Raw genomic sequence first — 12,388 nt, forward strand, 5'->3', positions numbered from 1 at the left:
AGTCAGATGTGACATATTTCGCTGCGTTAATTACTTTCAACATGAATATAACTGTCATAAAACCAGCAATTGATTGGGTGGGAGATACAGTTTTATTTTACCTCCCTACAAAATGGAAGTATTTTGGAACCCCAATTTGACTCGTTATCAGAGAAAAAATAAAAATAAAACACAGCTGAAGTTTATCTGAAAAAAGGAACTATAAACCAGAGATAAAATTATGCAGAAAACATGGCTAATTTTATAGACTATGGAGCTCATATACTAACATACCGTATATTGGAGTTGCAGCAAAGTAAGACACTCAGCCAAACAGTATTATACTGTTATTATTAATCTTTTAGAACATATCCTTAACATGTGGGCAAATGTTTGAAAGCCCTACCAATAAAAAGAACAATACCAAATATCATGGAAAATATACAGTACACACTGTTTTTAATATCTCATATCTAAGGATTGCAGTACCAATTCTAGAGTTGCATGGATCAGGGAAAGTGATCGTACAATGTTTAAAATCATTATTTCATGGACACATGATAATGATGATTTTATAATAAAAACTTTTTCCAATAAATTTGTCAAATTATTGGAAGATTTGACAAACAAGAACACTATTTGACATCAAGCGGAGAAAGGAAAAATAAAGGCAAGCAGCCCAAACTGGCAAAGTTGGCCAGGTGCTTTGATATCTACTGCACCATGAAATTATAAACCGGAGAAAAGCAACACCTGTTTTGCTTCTAAGAATTGGTAAGTACCATTAGTGTAACGGTGTTTTCCCCACCCAATCACAGATAGGGGCACAGGGTGTGTGGTGCATATACCTGCTGACAACAGGAGGGCTGAGTCGTCCGTCGATGGTACTGGGGACATAGGAACAGGCTTCTGGGGTTCATACCCCATGTATCTCCTTAGCAGTGCAGCGCCTCCATCTGCCATAGGCGCCAGGAACTGAAGGTGATGTCCCATGGTAGAACTTATTAACTCTCCTCCCCAGTAAGGTCACGCACCAGGCAGGAGGTATATTGCAAACAGGAACAGGTTTATTACTATACTCTGCAGTAACAGCAAAAAGGCAGGATCTGCCCAATACAGTCTCCCAGGATTCACCGGATGATGGTCCCTGGACCATCACTACAGGCCAAGGGCACCCGCAGTCATCCTAGCTCTTCCCCACCTCCCTAGCAGAGGTATGGTCCACACTCACTCTACCCCGGAGGGAAGAGCATATGGGAAGGCCCCCATCTCAGGCTCCCAGTTGTGTGACCTGCCTTTCTCAGAGGGGGAAGGACCTATGAAGGTGGACGGTGTCTGTCCTTAAGTACAGCCAGGAGAGGGCACCAGGTCTGTCCCAGGATTGGGCAATCTCAGGCATGCTGTCACTGCCTCCTCTGACACTCAGGGGCAGCACCAGTGAAAGGGTAAAACCCTAAGATGACTACTGGCAGACCTGCTGTACAGGGCTTACTGCCAGGAGAAGGGCAGATTAGTAGTCAGGGGGGACCCTGCTGCATTAGTAACATTTGTTCGTCTAAATTTGCACACTTGCACATCTCTAAATCCACAAACTATAGAGTGTGTTTTAACAGTATATTACTGATGCCTTTTAAACGAGCAAAACATTCAATATCCTACCTGTGTGTTTAAAAAAAAAAATCAGTTCTGTAGGAGGAGTAGATAATACTTACATTACTGCATAAAAAAATAAATAAACTCTTAATGCCATTTTTAATGAGTTTTAATATATTGAGCACTTTGATTTATATAGCAGGGAGTGCAATCTTTTTCCCGTGCGCCCCTCTGCCGGCTGTTCCCCTCTCCGAGCCCACCCCTCCCTTTACCTTGGCTCAAGTGTTCTGGACGTCATGACCCTGCTGCATCATTTGACATCACGTTGCCATGGCAACGTGTCTCCAGAAGCCGTCTGAGCCAAGGTAAGGTCAGTTTGCAGAGGCCTTCACCGCTTCCCCGGCATTTCATTAAAGTGCTTTCGGGCAGCGCGCGGGGCCTCTGTAAACCCCGCAATCCCCGCAGATTATCTGGCACCCCCCAGTTTGCACACCCCTGCTTTAGGGCACTTCCCAAGCAGTATAAGATCTTTGCAACTGTAGCAGGGTCACCCCTGACTACTAATCTGTTCTTTTCCTGGCAGTAAGCCCTGGTACAACAGGCTTGCCAGTAGTCATCATGGGGGGTTTCCCCTTCACCTTATGTGCTGCACTTGAGTGACAGCAGCGGGTGGTACATCCTGTTGTAGCTTTGACAACGGGGTGCCCGCCTTCTGGCTGTACTTAAGGACAGGACCGCCCTAAATTTAGGAGGTTGTTCCTTCCCTCTGCGGAAGGCAGGTCACATGACTGGGAGCCTGAGATTGGGTCCTACCCATGTGCTCTTCTTTGCGGGGAGGAGTGAGTGTGAACCCATATCTTTGCCTCCGTTAGGGAGGTGGGGAAGAGTTAGGATGGCTGTGGGTGCCCTTAGCCTGTAGTGACGGTCCAGGGACCATCTCCAGTGAGAGCTGATCTAAAGAGACTGTATCCGGCAGAAGACTGCTGAGTAGCTGTTGTGTTACTGCAAAGTGTGTAGTAATAAACCGTTCCTGTTTGCAATATACCTCCTGTCTGGTGCGTGACCTTACTGGGGGGAGAGATACAAGTTCTACCGTGGGAGATCATCTTTGTGGGGTATGTACCCCAGAAGCCTGTTCCTGTGTCCCAAAGTCATCGTGGACGACTCAGCCCTCTTGTTACCAGCAGGTATATGCACCACATACCTAGTAATGGCCCCTATTTGTGATTGGGGGGGGGGGGGAACACCATTACACAACACTTTCCTGTTTGTGATAATTTGTCGCCAATGTTCACAGCAGGTTGAGATGCAAACTGTAACAATAGTCAATGTTACTGTAACGAGTGCTCACCACAAACAGGATGGGACCGCGAGGCTGAGGTGGGGATGTTGGAATACACTGACCTCCAACCGTGAGACCGCGTCCGGAGTGCAGAGTAAGGTCGTGTAGCTGGGTCAGGATAGGATAGAACAGAATGGTCGTCTATACTCACCGTGGTCAGGGATTGGAGAAGTCAGATAGTCATCGTGCGGTGCCGGGGTCAAGGAGTAAAGAAGGTAGAAGTCCAATAGCAATCCGAGGTCAAGGGTCACAGTGGCAAAGGTCCAGATACAAGCTGAGGTCAAAACAGGATACGCAAGACAGCAAGGTGTTTGAGGCAAACTCAAGTACATAAACAGGGTTTATGCTCAGCCAGTGAATAGGAGGGCTGGCTGAGTATTTACAGGGCAGGCAGCCAATGGAAAGGCAGCACGCAGGTGCAAGGTAACGAATGAAAGCCGCCCCCTAGAAATATGCATTCCACTGATAGGCACGGGCGGGGAGAAGTGCAGCTGAATAGAAATTGTAGATGAAGTTAACCCCTCGTGTGGCTGTGGTAGTGCGGTGCCTGCGCGTAGCCTGTGTGTGGTGCACCTTACCCGTGACGTCACGGGTTGGAGCCTGAGTGAGATCCATGCGGTGTCCCCAAGCCTGGTAGAGTGGTGTGTGTCAGCCGCTTTGTCAAGGGATGCGTCACAGGGGCGGGGCCCAAGCGCGGGATGTGCGGTGTCCCCCAACTTAGTAACATAGCGCGCATCACCTGTCCCATCATGGGGTGCATGCCGTGGGTGGCCCCAATGGACAATCCTCACAGTCCCCCCCCCCTTCAGGGGCGGCCTCCGGACGTCCCAGGGATGGTTTGGAGGGGAACTTGTAATGAAAGACCCGAAGATGTTTAGGGGCGTATAGTTGGTCGTTAGGTACCCAAAAACGCTCTTCGGGGCCGAAACCCCTCCAATGAACCAGGTACTGAATCTTACCACGGGAGAGCCTGGAATCCAAGATGGCCTGTACTTCGTACTCCTGCTGTCCCTCAACCAAGAGGGGTTCAGGCGGGGCCACGAAGCTGGAGACTGAGGCTCCTGCATGAAGGGTTTGAGAAGAGATGAATGGAACACAGAGGGGATTTTCATTGAGGCTGGCAACCGAAGGTGGAAGGCCACCGGGTTGACCTTCTCGATCATGGGAAATGGTCCAATATACATGGGTGCCAATTTATCCGTGGGAACCTTTAAACAGATGTTTCTTGTAGACAACCAAACCTTTTGTCCCGGGTTGTACGCAGGTGTTTTGCGACGATGTTGGTCGGCTTGCCTTTTCTGCAGAGAGACTTGTCACGCCTGTATGCCCGCAGACCTGGCAAGACCCTAGTACTGAGGTGGGAAAGGTATTACACCACACACCCACAGCAGTGGGAGCAAGCCTGGAGTGTGGTATAACGTTGCTGGGCCTGTTGAAAGAGTAGTTAGTAATACTTGCAATGTCCTTAATAGTATGCGAGAGGATAGTCGTGTCCGTGTGCCAATGTCCAAGGGTTCCAGAAGGTAGAGTCATCGGGGTACAAAGCCAGGTCCAAGGATTCCAGAGAGCAATGTGGTAGAGAGCGTAGCAAGGTTGAAAGGGGTACAGAGAGCAGAGTCGTCAGAGCAAGCAGGGTCAAAGCCAGGAAAATCCAAAGGTAAAACACAGGAGCAGGATACAGCAGGGACACAGAGAGAGCACAGCATAGGTCAGCACACAGGGAAACAGGAACTATGCAGAGCGAGGAAGAAGTGGACAGACAGGGATTATAAAGGAGGGTGCACCAATGACAGAGAGGGGAGGAGCAGAGAGAGAAGTGGGAGAAGATAGGGATAGGCCAGGAATAAGAGAGGAGGAGACAGAGGGGGCAATCAGGGGAGTAACCAGCGGAGATTGGGAGGAGGAATCAGGGTTGTGGCAAGGTAGAGAAAAGGAACGTGTGCGCGCCCTCTGTAAATTGAGGATGTGCACGCACAGGCTGGGAGAGTGAGATGGCCTGCAGGGACCGGGAGGAGGATGTAGAAGGGCGGACAGAGCCCGGAGGAGGAGCGTGTGCGCGCGCCCTGCGTGAGCGGAGGGGGCGCGTGCACAGGCAGCGTCACCAGGCACTCGGAGTGCCGCGATGCGGGAACCATGCAGGAGGAAGGCAGAGGAGCGGAGGGGACCGCCAAGGATGACAAGGTATTGCTCGTGGGTGCAACGGGTGACTGAGAGCAGGGAGCGCTATTGCAGGGGCTGGGGGACCGCGTGGATGCGCGAGGTCTGCGAGGCATGCGCTGAGGAATTGGGAGAGAGGTAGAAGGAACGGGACAGGAGTGGGACAGGGTAGAAGGTTTAACAGGAGATGGGACAGGGGAAGCTAAGGAAGGGGAATGAATCCCCTGGATCGTCACAAGACTGCCCTTTTGAGATTCTCCTAAATCTTAGCCCGGGAGTCTTGAAGAAGCAGGATCCTATTATCTGCTGGCGGTACCCCGGATCCGGATTCTGCAGTGGGGAGAGCAGAGGGGTGAAAGCCGAAGTTGATGAAAAAAGGTGAATCTTGGGTTGATTAGTTGCGCAAATTATTGTGGGAAAACTCAGCCCAAGGCAAAAGATCCATCCAGTTGTCTTGGGTATCCGAGACGAAGCAATGGATGAATTATTCAAGTGTTTGATTTGTTCGCTCCATTTGACCATTGGTCTGAGGGTGATAGCCAGAAGAAAAGTGCAGTGAGATCCCTTGTTGCTTGCAGAAGGCCCGCCAAAACTTTGAGATAAATTGGGATCATCTATCTGACACAATGACCTGGGGAACCCCATGTAAACGGAACACCCCCTTAATAAATATTTCGGACAATTTGGTAGCGTTGGGTAGGCCCTTGAAAGGTGTGAAGTGGGCCTGCTTGGAGAAGCGATCGACCACTACCAAAATGGTGTTCTGACCTTTTGACACAGGTCCGATGAAGTCCATGTAGAGGTGGGTCCCTGGGTGATCTGGGATTGGGACAAGTTGTAGCAATCCAGGAGGCCTGTCACGAGGTGTCTTGTTCTGGGCACAGGTGGAACGTGCAGAGACAAATCCCTTTATGTCCTTGTGCATACCTGGCCACCAAAAGGTCCATTCCAGGAGATTGATGGTTCTTTTAGTGCCTGGGTATCCAGAACTTTTAGAAAAATTACCCCATTCCAGTACCTTCCTACGATAAGGTGGTGTGGTGAAGAGACACCCCTCTGGGACTTGGAGACCATCAGGAACGTCCAACTGGCTTTGTACGATGTCTTCCAAAGGGTCAAAGGTATTGGCAGAGATTATACAAGATGGAGGGAGTATGGTTTCCTCTTGATCATTGATTTTGTCTTCCACGAGAAATTGGCGGGAGAGAGTGTCTGCCTTCATATTTTTTGAACCGGGTAAATAAGAAATCACGAAATTGAAATGAGAGAAGAAAAGAGACCATCTTGTTTGTCACAACCCCACGCGGCGAGCGCCTTTAATGTAGAGAAGGTTCTTATGGTCGGTGAGAATGGTTTCCAGATTTTCGGTACCCTCGAGTAAATACCTCCATTCCTCCAAAGCCATCTTGATGGCTAACAGCTCACGATTGCCTACGTCAACGGTGCACAAACTGGGTGGGGTGCCCCCGTGTGGGAACGCAAGATTGTTTAGAGGGGGCGCAGGTGGTGGGCGGTGATTTTGCCAGGAGCAGAGAGAAAAGCAGTTGGTAGCTGCAATGTTTCTTGTCGCCATTAGGTGGCGCTGTGCTACACAGCTCATGCAGCACCTCGTTTTGCCAGCGTGATAAGGTGTGTGAGTGTGTGTGTGTGTGTGTGTGTGTGTGTGTGTGTGTGTGTGTGTGTGTGTGTGTGTGTGTGTGTGTGTGTGTGTGTGTGTGTGTGTGTGTGTAAGAGAGACATGGAGAAGTGAGAGGGGGTGAAAGAGAGAGACATGGAGAGGAGGGGGGGGTGAAAGAGAGAGACATGGAGAGGGGGTGAAAGAGAGACACATGGAGAGGGGAGAGGGGGGTGAAAGAGAGAGACATGGAGAGGGGGGTGAAAGAGAGACACATGGAGGGGAGAGGGGGGGTGAAAGAGAGATATGGAGAGGGGGGTGAAAGAGAGACAAATGGAGAGGGGGTGAAAGAGAGACAAATGGAGAGGGGGTGAAAGAGAGACAAATGGAGAGGGGGGTGAAAGAGAGACACATGGGGAGGGGGGATGAAAGAGAGACACATGGGGAGGGGGGATGAAAGAGAGACACATGGGGAGTGAAAGTGCAACATGGGGGTGAGAGACATATTGGGGGAGAGAGAGAGAAAGACACTTGGGGGAAGGTGAGAGAGAGACTGGGGAAGGGAGAGAGAGAGACACTGGGGGAGGGAGAGAGAGAGACAGTGGGGGGGGGAGAGAGATAAACTGGCTGGAGGAGAGAGGGAGACACTGGGGGCGGGAGAGAGAGACACTGGGGGAAGAGAGAGACACTGGCTGGAGGGAGAGAGAGACGCTGGGGGGAGGGAGAGTGTGAGAGAGACACTGGGGGAGGGAGAGTGTGAGAGAGACACACACTGGGAAAGAGAGAGTGATGGGAGGGATAGAGAGACACTGGAGGGGGAGTGAGAAATACTGGGAGAGTGAGAGACTAGAGGAGAGGAGTGTGAGACTGTGGAAGAGGGGAGAGAGGTTCTGATGTGGCGGAGAGAGAGAGAGATTAATAATACAGCATAAATGGGGGCGCTATGAGACAAATATCATAATATTTATTTTTATGTATTATTTATTTATTTCCGTTTTAAATGTTGCCCAGGGATCAGGGATCCCCATAACCAAACTCATGGGGGGTACTGATGGATCACCCCAATAGCAGCGTGGTTCTGCAGGGTTCCAGGATCAGACCCAGGAGCGGTTGCCCAGCGATCTACAGACCAGCCCTGGGCCTCAGCAACTCTTTCAAGGGTTAACAGGAAATCTTCTGGGTCCTTGGCCGGCTTCATTTTTCCCAGAAAAACTACTGGGTTGTACAGAAGTTCTGCTTTGGCAGACTGAAGGGACTGGGACAGTGCATTAGTTAGCCATTCATCCTGGCCTGTCTGCTACTTGGTTTAGAGCTGGGCTTGCTGCTGAAATACAACAGTTTTAGTCAGTTTTGCCTGGCCTGTTCACATAGAAATGCTTTTTAAAAAAATCCTTTTTTTCCCTGTGTGGCCCTCCAGATGCAGGGACCCCTCAGAATCCCACTTCCAACACCATATGTTGCAGTGAGTAGACAATGACATGTGGGGTTTCTGAGTATAGGCTTTTTATTTAGCCTTAAAACGTGGAACACAAAAAGGGCTTACATTCAGCGTATGTACCTAATAACATAAAGCAGTTTACTTTCAGGAGAGTTAGGATTGTCCATTTAGATAATCCAGAACATGGCTGTGCCCTTGGTCTGCAAGGCTCAGTCTTTAACCAGGAAAAGGGGATCTGCGATTTCAATAGCAGTGTGGTCCTGCAGGGCTCAAGGGTAAGACCCAGACTGCAGCAAGTTCCAGCCTTTTAAAACCTGCTAATGCTCCAGGTGAGGGCTAGCTCACCTCAGGCTGAGATTTAACCAGAATATAACAAGATCCACCGCTCTCCTATTATAACAACTTAGTAAATGAAAGATATCACAGGTGCACAAGGGAATGATTGAATACTATATACACACATAGGAGGTAAGGATTGAAGAGAATCCTATCCCCATAAGAATCCCTCACAATTGCACTCATGTGATGTAATTATTGCTAGGATAACAGTGATCCAGGATAGTATCCTATATAACCAGTCATAGTGAGTAGAAAAAAAACAAAAAATAATTTATTAATATCTGCAAAATAACACACTGGGTATGGAATATATACAAGGGAATTAAAATATTGGCAGTGGAGTGTGACTAAAAATAGGGGAGTACTCATATATGTAAGGAGATAATCTTATTCCCTACATAGAGGTTAATACTCCCTGAGTAAAGAAACTCCACCACAATTAATCATAGTACAGGGAGCTAGACTGTGCAAGCTTATCTACTGGATGATAAGTGAGGGTTAATACCCACTAAATGTAGATAATTGAGAGAGAGACTTGTACTCTATATGATATATTGGGGAGATGCAAATATCAAAAGTGTACCCCTATATATTCCTCCAATATGTCTTAGGCCTCGGCCAGGCTCCCTGCTTGCTCGCTGAGGCGCGCTGAGGCTCAGGGAAAGCGGGAGCTTTCCCTGGCCTTGCGGTTGCTTACCGCACGCGCTGTCAGGGGACCATCAGGGGGCGGGGGGCGGTCACGTCACTGGCCGGGGGCGGGCCAGTGACGTCACAGAGCTGGTTCGCCCTCATTGGGCGAACCGCTCATGTGACCAGCCTGTTGCGCCGGCAAGCTGGGGAATTTTAAATTCCCCTAAGACCTACGCTTCCGCGAGCTTGCGGAAGCATAGGTGAGCCCCTACTAAAGGCGCTCTAATTGCAACTGTAGGGGCTCAATGCTGAGCGTGAGCGCGCGTTAGCGCGCTTCCGCCAGCAAGCAGGGAACATGGCCGAGACCTTAGATACGCAGTCCTTTTCCTGTTTCACTACCTCTCTTATCCTAGCAATAATTACATCACATGAGTGCAATTGTGAGGGATTCTTGTGGGGATAGGATTTTCTACAATCCTACCTCCTATGTGTGTATATGAGATTTAACCAGCTCAGCACTGGACTCAACAGCTACTCTAAACATGCAAAGTAATTAGGCTGGGAAACTACCCTATCACAGGCCTCCTTCTTATTGCCTCGGTTTGTCTTAACATATATTTGCTCTTTTGTCATACAATGTTATTGTCCTCTCTCCCACATTATAATGCGGTGTGGAATATGTTGGTGCCATACAAATAATTGGTAATAATAAAATGTGTAAAATGTGTAAATTGTGCCAAGGTTCCACACTAGAGATGGAAGAAGAGATCAGTAAACAGTGATATATTTGAAGGTATACAAAGTATATACACATTTACAATTAAGATTGCATACATGAATAAAAGACGACAATTGTCAGAGGTGAAATCCTAGAGTCACAGGTAAGGCCTCAGCCAAGGTTCCCGCTGGCGTGCTGAGGCGCGTTGAGGCTCAGTGAAAGCGGGTGCTTTCCCTGGCCTTGCGGTTGCTTTCCCTGCGCTCCGTCAGGGGGCGGGCCGGGGGCGGGCTTGGGGCAGGCCGGGGGCAGGCCAGTGACGTCACGGAGCTGGTTCACCCTCATTGGGCAAACCGCTCACGTGACCGGCCCTGCGCGCCGGCAAGCGGGGAAATTAAAAATTCTGGTAAGACCTACGCTTCTGCGCGCTTGCGGAAGCGTAGGCGAGCCCCTACTAAAGCCGCTCTAATTGCGGCTGCAGGGGCTCAGTGCGGAGCGAGAGCGAGCGTCAGCACGGTTCAGCGAGTAAGCGCTTACCATGGCCGAGGCCTAAGTGTCCTACACTGTGCTACATGACTGGAGCTTCCGCTGTGTGTGAAGATATCTGATACTTTCTGGCTGTGTCTTTCTCAGGGTGCATGCATGGATTCACCAGGACCTGGCTTGCTAGACAACCAGATACAGTATGGTGCGAAGAAAAATTGTGTGACGTGACCGCTACGCGTCTCGCATTGATATTAATATCTCATCAATAACAACATTGGTGATAGTGTATTCCTTGTCAAATTTCATAAAATTAAGTTTTAAAGTAAGAATCCTTACAGATTATATTTCTGTAGCTCTACAAATAATTGGAAGCCATTAGGTCCACAAGAAGGTGCGAAAGATAAACCCCTACTGAAGACATTAGTTTGTTGAGGTGTTAGTTGAACAATAGAGAGATTAAATACACCCTTGTTGGCTACTGCTGAGGTGTTCAATCACAATTCATTGTTTTGAATGAGCCCCCTCCCCCCACCCCCCACTGCAGCCCCTTCATGTAGGTATCTTCCTTGTCCCTGGAGAGTTTCTAATCTTCCAATGTTCTTCAACTACATTAATAACAAAACGATTAGAAAAGAGAATATAGGGACCCTTTTAGTGGCAAGATTGGCTGGTAAATTATTCGAGATAAGGGGATAGCAGAGGTATTCATTACATTATTTGACTCTGTATTTACCAAGGAGAAGTCAATTGCAAAAATAGTGCAACCGGATTAAACTCTCACAACCTCAATATTAATTAACACTTGGCCAATTTAGGAAGATGTGCAAAGGCGACTTGATTATAATTAAGGTAAATAAAGCACTTGCCCCAATGGCATGCACCCAAGAGTTCTTCAGTAATAGCCGGACCATTATATTTAATATTCAAGGACTCAATTTCCACAGGCTCAGTGCCACGAAATTGGCGTAAAGCAGGCGTGGTACCTATATTTTAAAAGGGAACTAGATCACAACCGGGGAATTACAGATCTGTAAGCCTGAAATTAATAGTGGGGAAGTTACTTAAAGGTTTAATACAGGATAATATTCAGAAATGCGAACCAGGGGATGGTGGGTGGGGGAGGGTGGGAAATGGAACCCTCGCGACTGCTATAAGGAGATAGTGTGTGATTGCTGCTACAATCTGGGGTGATATAACAATAATTAACTATAGAGAGAAAAGAGCCCCAATAGATGAGAGCACTTTATCCCAGTGTAATCACAGTGTCAGCGCACATACTGTAGGTGGACCTAATGTGGTAGAGTGAGTATATATACAGTATATATATGCAATGATATGGTGTATAAATTAATAAACACTTTATTGAAGAGTCATACTCTAAAATTAAAATAGAACGCAATTGAGTCCAAGTAACTGTGAGTGGACTCAGTATAAAACCATAACTAAGAAGCGAATATTAAAACAAATATGGCAGAGCGGATAACAAGGTAGGGTGGTTATAATATAATCAGCCCCCTGAAAACGGTGGGAATCTGACACCTTATGTAGTGCTATGTATATGGGTCTTACTTTGGTCTGATAACTTTAATGCCACAAAATCTAGGGTAATCCAGTTCACGCACTGATCAGCTGATAGTATATAAGAGAGATGAGACACTGCTCAAACCATAATATCAAAATAATGTAAAGTAAGCCTGGTGCACGGGGAAAATGGTTATAAAATAACAAAAAAAAGGTGACAGAGGTCAAAGCAGTCCCCTCTTGGTTGCACTCAGGCAAAATGAATAGATACCAAACTTAACTGAAGGATATAGACACATTAAAAATAATGTGTTACAATGAAGCTAACCCTAAAAGTGTCACGTTGAAGACACAACAATTTAGCTAATCCTAACAAACATATGCATTCCAGAATGTATCTGGTAGTGAGTCAATATTATCACTCAGCACAAGTTATTAACAGACCTATGTCCAGATCTATCAAACACAAAAAAGTAAATAAAGTACCAAAAAGATATAGGTATCCTCAGTAGGGACCAAGGTCCCAAATGATAGTAAGGTAAGTATTTAGGAATACAAAATCCACTGAAAGAC

General features: G+C 47.7%; 1 protein-coding gene across 2 annotated transcripts in view; it reads right to left on the bottom strand.

Moving 5' to 3' along the window:
- The window catches only part of ALPK2 (alpha kinase 2), a 144,065-nt gene that overhangs the window by 103,339 nt on the left and 28,338 nt on the right, over positions 1-12,388 (bottom strand). The gene's annotated exons all lie outside the window — the stretch shown is intronic.

The sequence above is a fragment of the Ascaphus truei genome, chromosome 1, assembly GCF_040206685.1.
Source record: "Ascaphus truei isolate aAscTru1 chromosome 1, aAscTru1.hap1, whole genome shotgun sequence".
Lineage (NCBI taxonomy): Eukaryota > Metazoa > Chordata > Amphibia > Anura > Ascaphidae > Ascaphus > Ascaphus truei.